Here is a 22,485-nt window from a genome sequence, read left to right as displayed (position 1 = left end):
CTAACAGGAAAGGCAAAGTGTAGTATGTTTTACATTTAATATTAGTGCTGCTTTAAATTTTGGGGTCAAAAAGCAATCGCTGGTTAGTGAGTGTAGCCAGCAGCGTTTCTGCAAATACAGCCCTGGAGATGGGATACGGTCAGTATCTTGGCGCAGGGCATACTGGCGCCAGAATGCCGACACCTGTCAGAATCCCGGTGCCGGCATCCTGAAGGTAAGTAGCGTGGTTGGGGGTTAGGCACTATGGGGAGGGTTAGGCACTAGAGGGAGGGTTAGGGTTATGCACTAGGGGGGAGGGTTAGGTTTAGGGAGGGGGAGGTTTGGTTCAGGCATCGGGGAGGAAGAGTAATGGGAGGGAGAGGGGGAGGGTTAGGATACCTCAGACACAGGATGCAGCCATAAGGCCAGCACTCTCTGTGTTTCCACACCGCAATGTCAACAGTTATGATGTCGATATTATTGAAAATGTCAACAGGCAACTTGTCAATTTCCTTAGAATACTGACATGTTCACAGAGTCAACATTTGTCATGCTGACATTTCCAGAATGTGGACATTAGGGTAAGGCAGACAGGACGGTTAGGCACAAAGGGGAGGGGTAGGGATCAGGGACAGGGGGACTGTACTCACCGGAATGCTGGCGCATCAGATCACTCTCCTCTAGCTGCTCCTCACGTGACCACCGGTAGCCGGATGTCGCCGTTGCCATCAGGACCAGGTAACACCATGCTAGACCACCAGTTATGGTTTGTCGGCATTCTGTCATGTCGACGTGATGAATGTTGACATGGTTTACTGTCCAGAAGCTGCATGGCGACATACCACACCCTACGGAAAGGATGCATCTATTCCCCCGTGTGCAGCGCTGTACATGTCTCTGACACCTCTGTATGTGCAGCTGACTGATCACTACATCAGCGTCAGTGCACACAGGCTCCTGCCCTATACTAGGGATACATATATATACAGGCTCCTGTCCTATACTAGGGATACATATATATACAGGCTCCTGTCCTATACTAGGGATACATATATATATACAGGCTCCTGTCCTATACTAGGGATACATATATATACAGGCTCCTGCCCTATACTAGGGATACATATATATACAGGCTCCTGCCCTATACTAGGGATACATATATATACAGGCTCCTGCCCTATACTAGGGATACATATATATACAGGCTCCTGCCCTATACTAGGGATACATATATATATACAGGCTCCTGCACTATACTAGGGATACATATATATACAGGCTCCTGCCCTATACTAGGGATACATATATATATACAGGCTCCTGCACTATACTAGGGATACATATATATACAGGCTCCTGCCCTATACTAGGGATACATATATATACAGGCTCCTGCACTATACTAGGGATACATATATATACAGGCTCCTGTCCTATACTAGGGATACATATATATACAGGCTCCTGCCCTATACTAGGGATACATGTATATACAGGCTCCTGCTCTATACTAGGGATACATATATATACAGGCTCCTGCTCTATACTAGGGATACATGTATATACAGGCTCCTGCCCTATACTAGGGATACATATATATACAGGCTCCTGCCCTATACTAGGGATACATATATATACAGGCTCCTGCACTATACTAGGGATACATATATATACAGGCTCCTGCCCTATACTAGGGATACATATATATACAGGCTCCTGCACTATACTAGGGATACATATATATACAGGGTCCTGCACTATACTAGGGATACAAATATATACAGGCTCCTGCCCTATACTAGGGATACATATATATACAGGCTCCTGCCCTATACTAGGGATACATATATATACAGGCTCCTGCACTATACTAAAGATACATATATATATACAGGCTCCTGCCCTATACTAGGGATACATATATATATACAGGCTCCTGCCCTATACTAGGGATACATATATATACAGGCTCCTGCCCTATACTAGGAATAGGGATACATATATATATACAGGCTCCTGCCCTATACTAGGGATACATATATATACAGGCTCCTGCCCTATACTAGGAATAGGGATACATATATATACAGGCTCCTGCCCTATACTAGGGATACATATATATATACAGGCTCCTGCCCTATACTAGGAATAGGGATACATATATATACAGGCTCCTGCCCTATACTAGGGATACATATATATATACAGGCTCCTGCCCTATACTAGGGATACATATATATACAGGCTCCTGCACTATACTAGGGATACATATATATACAGGCTCCTGTCCTATACTAGGGATACATATATATATACAGGCTCCTGCCCTATACTAGGGATACATATATATACAGGCTTCTGCCCTATACTAGGGATACATATATATATACAGGCTCCTGCCCTATACTAGGGATACATATATATACAGGCTCCTGCCCTATACTAGGGATACATATATATACAGGCTTCTGCACTATACTAGGGATACATATATATACAGGCTCCTGCCCTATACTAGGGATACATATATATACAGGCTCCTGCCCTATACTAGGGATACATATATATACAGCCTCCTGCTCTATACTAGGGATACATATATATACAGGCTCCTGCCCTATACTAGGGATACATATATATATACAGGCTCCTACACTATACTAGGGATACATATATATACAGGTTCCTGCACTATACTAGGGATACATATATATACAGGCTCCTGTCCTATACTAGGGATACATATATATACAGGCTCCTGTCCTATACTAGGGATACATATATATACAGGCTCCTGCCCTATACTAGGGATACATATATATATATATACAGGCTCCTGCACTATACTAGGGATACATATATATACAGGCTCCTGCCCTATACTAGGGATACATATATATATATATACAGGCTCCTGCACTATACTAGGGATACATATATATATACAGGCTCCTGCCCTATACTAGGGATACATATACAGGCTCCTGCCCTATACTAGGGATACATATATATACAGGCTCCTGCCCTATACTAGGGATACATATATATACAGGCTCCTGCACTATACTAGGGATACAGGCTCCTGTCCTATACTAGGGATACATATATATACAGGCTCCTGCCCTATACTAGGGATACATATATATACAGGCTCCTGCCCTATACTAGGGATACATATATATACAGGCTCCTGCACTATACTAGGGATACATATATATATACAGGCTCCTGCTCTATACTAGGGATACATATATATACAGGCTCCTGCTCTATACTAGGGATACATATATATATATATACACAGGCTCCTGCACTATACTAGGGATACATATATATACAGGCTCCTGCCCTATACTAGGGATACATATATATACAGGCTCCTGCTCTATACTAGGGATACATGTATATACAGGGTCCTGCACTATACTAGGGATACATATATATACAGGCTCCTGCACTATACTAGGGATACATATATATACAGGCTCCTGTCCTATACTAGGGATACATATATATACAGGCTCCTGCACTATACTAGGGATACATATATATACAGGCTCCTGCCCTATACTAGGGATACATATATATACAGGCTCCTGCCCTATACTAGGGATACATATATATACAGGCTCCTGCACTATACTAGGGATACATATATATACAGGCTCCTGCACTATACTAGGGATACATATATATACAGGCTCCTGCCCTATACTAGGGATACATATATATACAGGCTCCTGCCCTATACTAGGGATACATATATATACAGGCTCCTGCCCTATACTAGGGATACATATACAGGCTCCTGCCCTATACTAGGGATACATATATATATATACAGGCTCCTGCACTATACTAGGGATACATATATATACAGGCTCCTGCACTATACTAGGGATACATATATATACAGGCTCCTGCCCTATACTAGGGATACATATATATACAGGCTCCTGCCCTATACTAGGGATACATATATATACAGGCTCCTGCACTATACTAGGGATACATATATATACAGGCTCCTGCACTATACTAGGGATACATATATATACAGGCTTCTGCCCTATACTAGGGATACATATATATATACAGGCTCCTGCCCTATACTAGGGATACATATATATACAGGGTCCTGCCCTATACTAGGGATACATATATATATACAGGCTCCTGCACTATACTAGGGATACACATATATACAGGCTCCTGCTCTATACTAGGGATACATATACAGGCTCCTGCCCTATACTAGGGATACATATATATATATACAGGCTCCTGCACTTTACTAGGGATACATATATATACAGGCTCCTGCACTATACTAGGGATACATATATATACAGGCTCCTGCACTATACTAGGGATACATATATATACAGGCTTCTGCCCTATACTAGGGATACATATATATATACAGGCTCCTGCTCTATACTAGGGATACATATATATATACAGGTTCCTGCTCTATACTAGGGATACATATATATATACAGGCTCCTGCTCTATACTAGGGATACATATATATATATATACAGGCTCCTGCTCTATACTAGGGATACATATATATATATATACAGGCTCCTGCCCTATACTAGGGATACATATATATACAGGCTCCTGCCCTATACTAGGGATACATATATATATATACAGGCTCCTGCTCTATACTAGGGATACATATATATATACAGGCTCCTGCTCTATACTAGGGATACATATATATATATATACAGGCTCCTGCTCTATACTAGGGATACATATATATATATATACAGGCTCCTGCCCTATACTAGGGATACATATATATACAGGCTCCTGCACTATACTAGGGATACATATATATACAGGCTCCTGCTCTATACTAGGGATACATATATATACAGGCTTCTGCCCTATACTAGGGATACATATATATACAGGCTCCTGCCCTATACTAGGGATACATATATATACAGGCTCCTGCCCTATACTAGGGATACATATATATACAGGCTCCTGCACTATACTAGGGATACATATATATACAGGCTCCTGCTCTATACTAGGGATACATATATATACAGGCTTCTGCCCTATACTAGGGATACATATATATACAGGCTCCTGCCCTATACTAGGGATACATATATATACAGGCTCCTGCCCTATACTAGGGATACAAATATATATACAGGCTCCTGCACTATACTAGGGATACATATATATACAGGCTCCTGCCCTATACTAGGGATACATATATATACAGGCTCCTGCACTATAATAGGGATACATATATATACAGGCTCCTGCACTATACTAGGGATACATATATATACAGGCTCCTGCTCTATACTAGGGATACATATATATATACAGGCTCCTGCACTATACTAGGGATACATATATATACAGGCTCCTGCCCTATACTAGGGATACATATATATACAGGCTCCTGCCCTATACTAGGGATACATATATATACAGGCTCCTGCTCTATACTAGGGATACATGTATATACAGGCTCCTGCCCTATACTAGGGATACATATATATACAGGCTCCTGCACTATACTAGGGATACATATATATACAGGCTCCTGCCCTATACTAGGGATACATATATATATACAGGTTCCTGCCCTATACTAGGGATACAAATATATATACAGGTTCCTGCCCTATACTAGGGATACATATACAGGCTCCTGCCCTATACTAGGAATACATATATATACAGGCTCCTGCCCTATACTAGGGATACATATATATACAGGCTCCTGCACTATACTAGGGATACATATATATACAGGCTCCTGCCCTATACTAGGGATACATATATATATACAGGCTCCTGCACTATACTAGGGATACATATATATACAGGCTCCTGCCCTATACTAGGGATACATATATATACAGGCTCCTGCACTATACTAGGGATACATATATATACAGGCTCCTGCACTATACTAGGGATACATATATATACAGGCTCCTGCACTATAATAGGGATACATATATATACAGGCTCCTGCACTATACTAGGGATACATATATATACAGGCTCCTGTCCTATACTAGGGATACATATATATATACAGGCTCCTGCACTATAATAGGGATACATATATATACAGGCTCCTGCTCTATACTAGGGATACATATATATACAGGCTCCTGCCCTATACTAGGGATACATATATATACAGGCTCCTTCCCTACACTAGGGATACATATATATACAGGCTCCTGCACTATACTAGGGATACATATATATACAGGCTCCTGCACTATACTAGGGATACATATATATACAGGCTCCTGCTCTAATCCAAGGATACATATATATACAGGCTCCTGCTCTATACTAGGGATACATATATATACAGGCTCCTGCTCTATACTAGGGATACATATATATACAGGCTCCTGCTCTATACTAGGGATACATATATATACAGGCTCCTGCTCTATACTAGGGATACATATATATACAGGCTCCTGCACTATACTAGGGATACATATATATATACAGGCTCCTGCCCTATACTAGGGATACATATATATACAGGCTCCTGCACTATACTAGGGATACATATATATACAGGCTCCTGCACTATACTAGGGATACATATATATACAGGCTCCTGCACTATACTAGGGATACATATATATATACAGGCTCCTGCACTATACTAGGGATACATATATATATATACAGGCTCCTGCACTATACTAGGGATACATATATATACAGGCTCCTGCCCTATACTAGGGATACATATATACACAGGCTCCTGTCCTATACTAGGGATACATATATATACAGGCTCCTGTCCTATACTAGGGATACATATATATACAGGGTCCTGCACTATACTAGGGATACATATATATACAGGCTCCTGCACTATACTAGGGATACATATATATACAGGCTCCTGCCCTATACTAGGGATACATATATATACAGGCTCCTGCTCTATACTAGGGATACATATATATACAGGCTCCTGCCCTATACTAGGGATACATATATATACAGGCTCCTGCCCTATACTAGGGATACATATATATACAGGCTCCTGCCCTATACTAGGGATACATATATACACAGGCTCCTGTCCTATACTAGGGATACATATATATATACAGGCTCCTGTCCTATACTAGGGATACATATATATATACAGGCTCCTGCCCTATACTAGGGATACATATATATACAGGCTCCTGCCCTATACTAGGGATACATATATATACAGGCTCCTGCACTATACTAGGGATACATATATATACAGGCTCCTGCCCTATACTAGGGATACATATATATATATACAGGCTCCTGCCCTATACTAGGGATACATATATATATACAGGTTCCTGCACTATACTAGGGATACATATATATATATACAGGCTCCTGTCCTATACTAGGGATACATATATATACAGGGTCCTGCACTATACTAGGGATACATATATATACAGGCTCCTGCACTATACTAGGGATACATATATATACAGGCTCCTGCCCTATACTAGGGATACATATATATACAGGCTCCTGCCCTATACTAGGGATACATATATATACAGGCTCCTGCTCTATACTAGGGATACATATATATACAGGCTCCTGCACTATACTAGGGATACATATATATACAGGCTCCTGCTCTATACTAGGGATACATATATATATATACAGGCTCCTGCCCTATACTAGGGATACATACATATATATACAGGCTCCTGCTCTATACTAGGGATACATACATATATATACAGGCTCCTGCTCTATACTAGGGATACATATATATACAGGCTCCTGCACTATACTAGGGATACATATATATACAGGCTCCTGCCCTATACTAGGGATACATATATATACAGGCTCCTGCACTATACTAGGGATACATATATATACAGGCTCCTGCTCTATACTAGGGATACATATATATACAGGCTTCTGCAGTATACTAGGGATACATATATATATATATACAGGCTCCTGCCCTATACTAGGGATACATATATATACAGGCTCCTGCCCTATACTAGGGATACATATATATATATACAGGCTCCTGCCCTATACTAGGGATACATATATATACAGGCTCCTGCCCTATACTAGGAATAGGGATACATATATATACAGGCTCCTGCCCTATACTATTGATACATATATATATACAGGCTCCTGCCCTATACTAGGGATACATATATATACAGGCTCCTGCTCTATACTAGGGATACATATATATATACAGGCTCCTGCACTATACTAGGGATACATATATATACAGGCTCCTGTCCTATACTAGGGATACATATATATATACAGGCTCCTGCTCTATACTAGGGATACATATATATACAGGCTCCTGCACTATACTAGGGATACATATATATATATATACAGGCTCCTGCTCTATACTAGGGATACAAATATATATACAGGCTCCTGCCCTATACTAGGGATACATATATATACAGGCTCCTGCCCTATACTAGGGATACATATATATACAGGCTCCTGCCCTATACTAGGGATACATATATATATATACAGGCTCCTGCCCTATACTAGGGATACATATATATACAGGCTCCTGCACTATACTAGGGATAAAGGCTCCTGCACTATACTAGGGATACATATATATACAGGCTCCTGCACTATAATAGGGATACATATATATACAGGCTCCTGTCCTATACTAGGGATACATATATATACAGGCTCCTGCCCTATACTAGGGATACATATATATACAGGCTCCTGCTCTATACTAGGGATACATATATATACAGGCTCCTGCCCTATACTAGGGATACATATATATACAGGCTCCTGCACTATACTAGGGATACATATATATACAGGCTCCTGCACTATACTAGGGATACATATATATACAGGCTCCTGCACTATACTAGGGATACATATATATACAGGCTCCTGCACTATACTAGGGATACATATATATACAGGCTCCTGCACTATACTAGGGATACATATATATACAGGCTCCTGCACTATACTAGGGATACATATATATATACAGGCTCCTGCCCTATACTAGGGATACATATATATACAGGCTCCTGCCCTATACTAGGGATACATATATATACAGGCTCCTGCACTATACTAGGGATACATATATATACAGGCTCCTGCACTATACTAGGGATAAAGGCTCCTGCCCTATACTAGGGATACATATATATACAGGCTCCTGCCCTATACTAGGGATACATATATATACAGGCTCCTGTCCTATACTAGGGATACATATATATATACAGGCTCCTGTCCTATACTAGGGATACATATATATACAGGCTCCTGTCCTATACTAGGGATACATATATATATACAGGCTCCTGCACTATACTAGGGATACATATATATACAGGCTCCTGCTCTATACTAGGGATACATATATATACAGGCTCCTGCCCTATACTAGGGATACATATATATACAGGCTACTGCACTATACTAGGGATACATATATATACAGGCTCCTGCCCTATACTAGGGATACATATATATACAGGCTCCTGTCCTATACTAGGGATACATATATATACAGGCTCCTGCACTATACTAGGGATACAAATATATACAGGCTCCTGCCCTATACTAGGGATACATATACAGGCTCCTGCCCTATACTAGGGATACATATATATACAGGCTCCTGCCCTATACTAGGGATACATATATATACAGGCTCCTGCACTATACTAGGGATACATATATATATACAGGCTCCTGCCCTATACTAGGGATACAAATATATATACAGGCTTCTGCCCTATACTAGGGATACATATATATATACAGGCTCCTGCCCTATACTAGTGATACATATACATGCTCCTGCCCTATACTAGGAATAGGGATACATATATATACATGCTCCTGCCCTATACTAGGAATAGGGATACATATATATACAGGCTCCTGCCCTATACTAGGGATACATATATATATACAGGCTCCTGCCCTATACTAGGGATACATATATATACAGGCTCCTGCCCTATACTAGGGATACATATATATACAGGCTCCTGCACTATACTAGGGATACATATATATACAGGCTCCTGCACTATACTAGGGATACATATATATATATATACAGGCTCCTGCACTATACTAGGGATACATATATATACAGGCTCCTGTCCTATACTAGGGATACATATATATACAGGCTCCTGCACTATACTAGGGATACATATATATACAGGCTCCTGCCCTATACTAGGGATACATATATATATATACAGGCTCCTGCCCTATACTAGGGATACATATATATACCGGCTCCTGCCCTATACTAGGGATACATATATATACAGGCTCCTGCACTATACTAGGGATACATATATATACAGGCTCCTGCTCTATACTAGGGATACATATATATACAGGCTCCTGCACTATACTAGGGATACATATATATATACAGGCTCCTGCACTATACTAGGGATACATATATATACAGGCTCCTGTCCTATACTAGGGATACATATATATACAGGCTCCTGCCCTATACTAGGGATACATATATATATACAGGCTCCTGCCCTATACTAGGGATACATATATATACAGGCTCCTGCACTATACTAGGAATAGGGATACATATATATACATGCTCCTGCCCTATACTAGGAATAGGGATACATATATATACAGGCTCCTGCCCTATACTAGGGATACATATATATATACAGGCTCCTGCCCTATACTAGGGATACATATATATACAGGCTCCTGTCCTATACTAGGGATACATATATATACAGGCTCCTGCCCTATACTAGGGATACATATATATACAGGCTCCTGCTCTATACTAGGGATACATATATATACAGACTCCTGCTCTATACTAGGGATACATATATATACAGGCTCCTGCACTATACTAGGGATACATATATATACAGGCTCCTGCACTATACTAGGGATACATATATATATATACAGGCTCCTGCCCTATACTAGGGATACATATATATACAGGCTCCTGCACTATACTAGGGATACATATATATACAGGCTCCTGCCCTATACTAGGGATACATATATATACAGGCTCCTGCCCTATACTAGGGATACATATATATACAGGCTCCTGCACTATACTAGGGATACATATATATACAGGCTCCTGCACTTTACTAAGGATACATATATATACAGGCTCCTGCCCTATACTAGGGATACATATATATACAGGCTTCTGCCCTATACTAGGGATACATATATATACAGGCTCCTGCACTATACTAGGGATACATATATATACAGGCTCCTGCCCTATACTAGGGATACATATATATATATACAGGCTCCTGCACTATACTAGGGATACATATATATACAGGCTCCTGCCCTATACTAGGGATACATATATATACAGGCTCCTGCACTATACTAGGGATAAAGGCTCCTGCACTATACTAGGGATATATATATATACAGGCTCCTGCCCTATACTAGGGATACATATATATATAGGCTCCTGCACTATACTAGGGATACATATATATACAGGCTCCTGCCCTATACTAGGGATACAAATATATATACAGGCTCCTGCCCTATACTAGGGATACAAATATATATACAGGCTCCTGCCCTATACTAGGGATACAAATATATATACAGGCTCCTGCCCTATACCATGGATACATATATATACAGGCTCCTGCCCTATACTAGGGATACATATATATACAGGCTCCTGCACTATACTAGGGATACATATATATACAGGCTCCTGCCCTATACTAGGGATACATATATATATATACAGGCTCCTGCCCTATACTAGGGATACATATATATACAGGCTCCTGCCCTATACTAGGGATACATATATATACAGGCTCCTGCACTATACTAGGGATACAGGCTCCTGCACTATACTAGGGATACATATATATACAGGCTCCTGTCCTATACTAGGGATACATATATATACAGGCTCCTGCACTATACTAGGGATACATATATATACAGGCTCCTGCACTATACTAGGGATACATATATATACAGGCTCCTGTCCTATACTAGGGATACATATATATACAGGCTCCTGCCCTATACTAGGGATACATATATATACAGGCTCCTGCACTATAATAGGGATACATATATATACAGGCTCCTGTCCTATACTAGGGATACATATATATACAGGCTCCTGCCCTATACTAGGGATACATATATATACAGGCTCCTGCACTATACTAGGGATACATATATATACAGGCTCCTGTCCTATACTAGGGATACATATATATACAGGCTCCTGCCCTATACTAGGGATACATATATATACAGGCTCCTGCTCTATACTAGGGATACATATATATACAGGCTCCTGCACTATACTAGGGATACATATATATATATATACAGGCTCCTGCTCTATACTAGGGATACATATATATACAGGCTCCTGTCCTATACTAGGGATACATGTATATACAGGCTCCTGTCCTATACTAGGGATACATATATATATATACAGGCTCCTGCACTATACTAGGGATACATATATATACAGGCTCCTGCTCTATACTAGGGATACATATATATACAGGCTCCTGCCCTATACTAGGGATACATATATATACAGGGTCCTGCACTATACTAGGGATACATATATATACAGGCTCCTGCACTATACTAGGGATACATATATATACAGGCTCCTGCCCTATACTAGGGATACATATATATACAGGCTCCTGCACTATACTAGGGATACAGGCTCCTGTCCTATACTAGGGATACATATATATATACAGGCTACTGCTCTATACTAGGGATACATATATATACAGGCTTCTGCCCTATACTAGGGATACATATATATACAGGCTCCTTCCCTATACTAGGGATACATATATATACAAGCTCCTGCCCTATACTAGGGATACATATATTATATATACAGGCTCCTGCCCTATACTAGGGATACATATATACAGGCTCCTGCACTATACTAGGGATACATATATATACAGGCTCCTGCCCTATACTAGGGATACATATATATATATATACAGGCTCCTGCCCTATACTAGGGATACATATATATACAGGCTCCTGCACTATACTAGGGATACATATATATACAGGCTCCTGCACTATACTAGGGATACATATATATACAGGCTCCTGCACTATACTAGGGATACATATATATATACAGGCTCCTGCCCTATACTAGGGATACATATATATACAGGCTCCTGCCCTATACTAGGGATACATATATATACAGGCTCCTGCTCTATACTAGGGATACATATATATACAGCCTCCTGCTCTATACTAGGGATACATATATATACAGGCTCCTGCCCTATACTAGGGATACATATATATACAGGCTCCTGCCCTATACTAGGGATACATATATATAAAGGCTCCTGCCCTATACTAGGGATACATATATATACAGGCTCCTGCACTATACTAGGGATACATATATATACAGGCTCCTGCCCTATACTAGGGATACATATATATACAGGCTCCTGTCCTATACTAGGGATACATATATATACAGGCTCCTGCACTATACTAGGGATACATATATATACAGGCTCCTGCCCTATACTAGGGATACATATATATATACAGGCTCCTGCCCTATACTAGGGATACATATATATACAGGCTCCTGCCCTATACTAGGGATACATATATTTACAGGCTCCTGCACTATACTAGGGATACATATATATACAGGCTCCTGCACTATACTAGGGATACATATATATATATACAGGCTCCTGCACTATACTAAGGATACATATATATATACAGGCTCCTGCCCTATACTAGGGATACATATATATACAGGCTCCTGTCCTATACTAGGGATACATATATATACAGGCTCCTGCCCTATACTAGGGATATATATACAGGCTCCTGCCCTATACTAGGGATACATATATATACAGGCTCCTGCCCTATACTAGGGATACATATATATACAGGCTCCTGCCCTATATTATGGATACATATATATACAGGCTCCTGCACTATACCAGGGATACATATATATACAGGCTCCTGCACTATACTAGGGATACATATATATACAGGCTCCTGCCCTATACTAGGGATACATATATATACAGGCTCCTGCACTATACTAGGGATACATATATATACAGGCTCCTGCCCTATACTAGGGATACAAATATATATACTGGCTCCTGCCCTATACTAGGGATACATATATATATACAGGCTCCTGCCCTATACTAGGGATACATATATATACAGGCTCCTGCCCTATACTAGGGATACATATATATACAGGCTCCTGTCCTATACTAGGGATACATATATATACAGGCTCCTGCACTATACTAGGGATACATATATATACAGGCTCCTGCACTATACTAGGGATACATATATATATACAGGCTCCTGCCCTATACTAGGGATACATACATATACAGGCTCCTGCCCTATACTAGGGATACATATATACACAGGCTCCTGCCCTATACTAGGGATACATATATATACAGGCTCCTGCACTATACTAGGGATACATATATATACAGGCTCCTGCCCTATAATAGGGATACATATATATACAGGCTCCTGCCCTATACTAGGGATACATATATATATATACAGGCTCCTGCCCTATACTAGGGATACATATATATACAGGCTCCTGCTCTATACTAGGGATACATATATATACAGGCTCCTGCCCTATACTAGGGATACATATATATATACAGGCTCCTGCTCTATACTAGGGATACATATATATACAGGCTCCTGCACTATACTAGGGATACATATATATACAGGCTCCTGCCCTATACTAGGGATACATATATATACAGGTTCCTGCACTATACTAGGGATACATATATATATACAGGCTCCTGCTCTATACTAGGGATACATATATATACAGGCTCCTGCCCTATACTAGGGATACATATATATACAGGCTCCTGCTCTATACTAGGGATACATATATATACAGGCTCCTGCACTATAATAGGGATACATATATATACAGGCTCCTGCACTATACTAGGGATACATATATATACAGGCTCCTGCACTATACTAGGGATACATATATATACAGGCTCCTGCTCTATACTAGGGATACATATATATATATATATACAGGCTCCTGCCCTATACTAGGGATACATATATATACAGGCTCCTGCCCTATACTAGGGATACATATATATACAGGCTCCTGCCCTATACTAGGGATACATATATATACAGGCTCCTGCCCTATACTAGGGATACATATATATACATGCTCCTGCACTATACTAGGGATACATATATATACAGGCTCCTGCCCTATACTAGGGATACATATATATACAGGCTCCTGCCCTATACTAGGGATACATATATACACAGGCTCCTGCTCTATACTAGGGATACATATATATACAGGCTCCTGCCCTATACTAGGGATACATATATATATACAGGTTCCTGCACTATACTAGGGATACATATATATACAGGCTCCTGCCCTATACTAGGGATACATATATATACAGGCTCCTGCACTATACTAGGGATACATATATATACACAGGCTCCTGCTCTATACTAGGGATACATATATATACAGGCTCCTGCCCTATACTAGGGATACATATATATATACAGGCTCCTGCACTATACTAGGGATACATATATATTCAGGCTCCTGCCCTATACTAGGGATACATATATATACAGGCTCCTGCCCTATACTAGGGATACATATATATATACAGGCTCCTGCACTATACTAGGGATACTATACTAGGGATATATATATATACAGGCTCCTGCACTATACTAGGGATACATATATATACACAGGCTCCTGCTCTATACTAGGGATACATATATATACAGGCTCCTGCCCTATACTAGGGATACATATATATACAGGCTCCTGCCCTATACTAGGGATACATATATATACAGGCTCCTGGACTATACTAGGGATACATATATATTCAGGCTCCTGCTCTATACTAGGGATACATATATATATACAGGCTCCTGCACTATACTAGGGATATATATATATACAGGCTCCTGCACTATACTAGGGATACATATATATACAGGCTCCTGCACTATACTAGGGATACATATATATATACAGGCTCCTGCACTATACTAGGGATACATATATACACAGGCTCCTGCTCTATACTAGGGATACATATATATACAGGCTCCTGCACTATACTAGGGATACATATATATACAGGCTCCTGCCCTATACTAGGGATACATATATATATACAGGCTCCTGCACTATACTAGGGATACATATATACACAGGCTCCTGCTCTATACTAGGGATACATATATATACAGGCTCCTGCACTATACTAGGGATACATATATATACAGGCTCCTGCACTATAATAGGGATACATATATATACAGGCTCCTGCACTATACTAGGGATACATATATATACAGGCTCCTGCCCTATACTAGGGATACATATATATACAGGCTCCTGCACTATACTAGGGATACATATATATACAGGCTCCTGCCCTATACTAGGGATACATATATATACAGGCTCCTGCTCTATACTAGGGATACATATATATACAGGCTTCTGCCCTATACTAGGGATACATATATATACAGGCTCCTGCCCTATAGTAGGGATACATATATATACAGGCTCCTGCCCTATACTAGGGATACATATATATACAGGCTCCTGCACTATACTAGGGATACATATATATACAGGCTCCTGCTCTATACTAGGGATACATATATATACAGGCTCCTGCACTATACTAGGGATACATATATATACAGGCTCCTGCACTATACTAGTGATACATATATATACAGGCTCCTGCTCTATACTAGGGATACATATATATACAGGCTCCTGCCCTATACTAGGGATACATATATACACAGGCTCCTGCTCTATACTAGGGATACATATATATACAGGCTCCTGCCCTATACTAGGGATACATATATATATATATATACAGGCTCCTGCCCTATACTAGGGATACATATATATACAGGCTCCTGCTCTATACTAGGGATACATACATATACAGGCTCCTGCTCTATACTAGGGATACATATATATACAGGCTCCTGCCCTATACTAGGGATACATATATATACAGGCTCCTGCTCTATACTAGGGATACATATATATACAGGCTCCTGCCCTATACTAGGGATACATATATACACAGGCTCCTGCCCTATACTAGGGATACATATATATACAGGGTCCTGCACTATACTAGGGATACATGTATATACAGGCTCCTGCCCTATACTAGGGATACATATATATACAGGCTCCTGCCCTATACTAGGGATACATATATATACAGGGTCCTGCACTATACTAGGGATACATATATATACAGGCTCCTGCCCTATACTAGGGATACATATATATACAGGGTCCTGCACTATACTAGGGATACATATATATACAGGCTCCTGCACTATACTAGGGATACATATATATACAGGCTCCTGCCCTATACTAGGGATACATATATATACAGGCTCCTGCCCTATACTAGGGATACATATATATACAGGCTCCTGCCCTATACTAGGGATACATATATACAGGCTCCTGCACTATACTAGGGATACATATATACACAGGCTCCTGCTCTATACTAGGGATACATATATATACAGGCTCCTGCCCTATACTAGGGATACATATATATACAGGCTCCTGCCCTATACTAGGGATACAAATATATACAGGCTCCTGCCTTATACTAGGGATACATATATATACAGGCTCCTGCTCTATACTAGGGATACATATATATACAGGCTCCTGCCCTATACTAGGGATACATATATATACAGGCTCCTGCACTATACTAGGGATACATATATATACAGGCTCCTGCCCTATACTAGGGATACATATATATACAGGCTCCTGCACTATACTAGGGATACTATACTAGGGATACATATATATACAGGCTCCTGCCCTATACTAGGGATACATATATATACAGGCTCCTGCCCTATACTAGGGATACATATATATACAGGCTCCTGCACTTTCCTAGGGATACATATATATACAGGCTCCTGCTCTATACTAGGGATACATATATATATACAGGCTCCTGCTCTATACTAGGGATACATATATATACAGGCTCCTGCCCTATACTAGGGATACATATATATACAGGCTCCTGCACTTTCCTAGGGATACATATATATACAGGCTCCTGCTCTATACTAGGGATACATATATATACAGGCTCCTGCACTATACTAGGGATACATATATACACAGGCTCCTGCTCTATACTAGGGATACATATATATACAGGCTCCTGCCCTATACTAGGGATACATATATATACAGGCTCCTGCACTATACTAGGGATACATATATATACAGGCTCCTGCCCTATACTAGGGATACATATATATATATATACAGGCTCCTGCTCTATACTAGGGATACATATATATACAGGCTCCTGCTCTATACTAGGGATACATATATATACAGGCTCCTGCCCTATACTAGGGATACATATATATACAGGCTCCTGTCCTATACTAGGGATACATATATACACAGGCTCCTGCTCTATACTAGGGATACATATATATACAGGCTCCTGCCCTATACTAGGGATACATATACAGGCTCCTGCTCTATACTAGGGATACATATATATACAGGCTCCTGCCCTATACTAGGGATACATATATACACAGGCTCCTGCTCTATACTAGGGATACATATATATACAGGCTCCTGCCCTATACTAGGGATACATATACAGGCTCCTGCCCTATACTAGGGATACATATATACACAGGCTCCTGCTCTATACTAGGGATACATATATATACAGGCTCCTGCCCTATACTAGGGATACATATATATATATACAGGCTCCTGCCCTATACTAGGGATACATATATATACAGGCTCCTGCACTATACTAGGGATACATATATATACAGGCTCCTGCCCTATACTAGGGATACATATATATACAGGCTCCTGCCCTATACTAGGGATACATATATATACAGGCTCCTGCACTATACTAGGGATACATATATATACAGGCTCCTGCACTTTACTAAGGATACATATATATACAGGCTCCTGCCCTATACTAGGGATACATATATATACAGGCTTCTGCCCTATACTAGGGATACATATATATACAGGCTCCTGCACTATACTAGGGATACATATATATACAGGCTCCTGCCCTATACTAGGGATACATATATATATATACAGGCTCCTGCACTATACTAGGGATACATATATATACAGGCTCCTGCCCTATACTAGGGATACATATATATACAGGCTCCTGCACTATACTAGGGATAAAGGCTCCTGCACTATACTAGGGATACATATATATACAGGCTCCTGCCCTATACTAGGGATACATATATATATAGGCTCCTGCACTATACTAGGGATACATATATATACAGGCTCCTGCCCTATACTAGGGATACAAATATATATACAGGCTCCTGCCCTATACTAGGGATACAAATATATATACAGGCTCCTGCCCTATACTAGGGATACAAATATATATACAGGCTCCTGCCCTATACCATGGATACATATATATACAGGCTCCTGCCCTATACTAGGGATACATATATATACAGGCTCCTGCACTATACTAGGGATACATATATATACAGGCTCCTGCCCTATACTAGGGATACATATATATATACAGGCTCCTGCCCTATACTAGGGATACATATATATACAGGCTCCTGCCCTATACTAGGGATACATATATATACAGGCTCCTGCACTATACTAGGGATACAGGCTCCTGCACTATACTAGGGATACATATATATACAGGCTCCTGTCCTATACTAGGGATACATATATATACAGGCTCCTGCACTATACTAGGGATACATATATATACAGGCTCCTGCACTATACTAGGGATACATATATATACAGGCTCCTGTCCTATACTAGGGATACATATATATACAGGCTCCTGCCCTATACTAGGGATACATATATATACAGGCTCCTGCACTATAATAGGGATACATATATATACAGGCTCCTGTCCTATACTAGGGATACATATATATACAGGCTCCTGCCCTATACTAGGGATACATATATATACAGGCTCCTGCACTATACTAGGGATACATATATATACAGGCTCCTGTCCTATACTAGGGATACATATATATACAGGCTCCTGCCCTATACTAGGGATACATATATATACAGGCTCCTGCTCTATACTAGGGATACATATATATACAGGCTCCTGCACTATACTAGGGATACATATATATATATATACAGGCTCCTGCTCTATACTAGGGATACATATATATACAGGCTCCTGTCCTATACTAGGGATACATGTATATACAGGCTCCTGTCCTATACTAGGGATACATATATATATATACAGGCTCCTGCACTATACTAGGGATACATATATATACAGGCTCCTGCTCTATACTAGGGATACATATATATACAGGCTCCTGCCCTATACTAGGGATACATATATATACAGGGTCCTGCACTATACTAGGGATACATATATATACAGGCTCCTGCACTATACTAGGGATACATATATATACAGGCTCCTGCCCTATACTAGGGATACATATATATACAGGCTCCTGCACTATACTAGGGATACAGGCTCCTGTCCTATACTAGGGATACATATATATATACAGGCTACTGCTCTATACTAGGGATACATATATATACAGGCTTCTGCCCTATACTAGGGATACATATATATACAGGCTCCTGCCCTATACTAGGGATACATATATATACAAGCTCCTGCCCTATACTAGGGATACATATATTATATATACAGGCTCCTGCCCTATACTAGGGATACATATATACAGGCTCCTGCACTATACTAGGGATACATATATATACAGGCTCCTGCCCTATACTAGGGATACATATATATATATATACAGGCTCCTGCCCTATACTAGGGATACATATATATACAGGCTCCTGCACTATACTAGGGATACATATATATACAGGCTCCTGCACTATACTAGGGATACATATATATACAGGCTCCTGCACTATACTAGGGATACATATATATATACAGGCTCCTGCCCTATACTAGGGATACATATATATACAGGCTCCTGCCCTATACTAGGGATACATATATATACAGGCTCCTGCTCTATACTAGGGATACATATATATACAGCCTCCTGCTCTATACTAGGGATACATATATATACAGGCTCCTGCCCTATACTAGGGATACATATATATACAGGCTCCTGCCCTATACTAGGGATACATATATATAAAGGCTCCTGCCCTATACTAGGGATACATATATATACAGGCTCCTGCACTATACTAGGGATACATATATATACAGGCTCCTGCCCTATACTAGGGATACATATATATACAGGCTCCTGTCCTATACTAGGGATACATATATATACAGGCTCCTGCACTATACTAGGGATACATATATATACAGGCTCCTGCCCTATACTAGGGATACATATATATATACAGGCTCCTGCCCTATACTAGGGATACATATATATACAGGCTCCTGCCCTATACTAGGGATACATATATTTACAGGCTCCTGCACTATACTAGGGATACATATATATACAGGCTCCTGCACTATACTAGGGATACATATATATATATACAGGCTCCTGCACTATACTAAGGATACATATATATATACAGGCTCCTGCCCTATACTAGGGATACATATATATACAGGCTCCTGTCCTATACTAGGGATACATATATATACAGGCTCCTGCCCTATACTAGGGATATATATACAGGCTCCTGCCCTATACTAGGGATACATATATATACAGGCTCCTGCCCTATACTAGGGATACATATATATACAGGCTCCTGCCCTATATTAGGGATACATATATATACAGGCTCCTGCACTATACTAGGGATACATATATATACAGGCTCCTGCACTATACTAGGGATACATATATATACAGGCTCCTGCCCTATACTAGGGATACATATATATACAGGCTCCTGCACTATACTAGGGATACATATATATACAGGCTCCTGCCCTATACTAGGGATACAAATATATATACTGGCTCCTGCCCTATACTAGGGATACATATATATATACAGGCTCCTGCCCTATACTAGGGATACATATATATACAGGCTCCTGCCCTATACTAGGGATACATATATATACAGGCTCCTGTCCTATACTAGGGATACATATATATACAGGCTCCTGCACTATACTAGGGATACATATATATACAGGCTCCTGCACTATACTAGGGATACATATATATATACAGGCTCCTGCCCTATAC

General features: G+C 40.0%; 1 protein-coding gene across 2 annotated transcripts in view; it reads left to right on the top strand.

The window, feature by feature from the left end:
* Positions 1-22,485, top strand: part of SPA17 (sperm autoantigenic protein 17) — a 154,518-nt gene that overhangs the window by 30,354 nt on the left and 101,679 nt on the right. The gene's annotated exons all lie outside the window — the stretch shown is intronic.

This window comes from Taudactylus pleione, unplaced genomic scaffold (genome assembly GCF_031769625.1).
Source record: "Taudactylus pleione unplaced genomic scaffold, aTauple2 ptg000278l, whole genome shotgun sequence".
NCBI classification, from domain to species: Eukaryota; Metazoa; Chordata; class Amphibia; order Anura; family Myobatrachidae; genus Taudactylus; species Taudactylus pleione.
Note: the sequence above shows the minus strand (reverse complement) of the source record. Positions and strands in the feature narration are given on the sequence as shown.